The sequence below is a fragment of the Penaeus monodon genome, chromosome 28 (genome assembly GCF_015228065.2).
Source record: "Penaeus monodon isolate SGIC_2016 chromosome 28, NSTDA_Pmon_1, whole genome shotgun sequence".
Classification (NCBI taxonomy): domain Eukaryota; kingdom Metazoa; phylum Arthropoda; class Malacostraca; order Decapoda; family Penaeidae; genus Penaeus; species Penaeus monodon.
The window spans coordinates 32128436-32128986 of record NC_051413.1 but is presented as its reverse complement, the minus strand read 5'-3'; positions in this window follow the sequence as shown (position 1 = coordinate 32128986).

Sequence of the window (551 nt, the reverse complement as noted above, 5' to 3'; positions counted from 1 at the left end):
ACGGTCAATACACGCGCATACCTGCCTCGAGTATGTTCGCAAAGCCACTTTTCTCCATAGCAACCTTTACAACCCGGAGATAAGAACCGGCTATTATTGTATTTCGCAATCATTCAACGTCGCAATCCTTCTCATTTTCATGAAATCACCATCGGTTAGACGCACTTCTTTATTATCAGCAGCTCTTGAGCATTAAACCGGCATGAAATTCCTTTAATAGCAGGAATCTCGCTCAATTTAAAAACAATCGATCTCGTTAATGGAAGCCGGAGATATGTCTTGAACAAGGAGAGACCTCAAGGCAGGAGAGTGATTCGCCGCCGGCAGGCAGCCAATCAGGACGCACTTTGTGTTACATCGAGACTTCTGATTGGCTGCCGCTGAGGGTCTGGTGACGAATAGATATCATGGGGAAGCGTAAAGACGTTAAGTGTTACGGAAACACGGAATACAATCCATTAATTAAAGTAATGTTAGACTTGCAAGAAATGTTCACTGTATTTTTGTGGTGTTTATGATGCCTCTTTTAGGCTTTTATGATTTGTTTAACA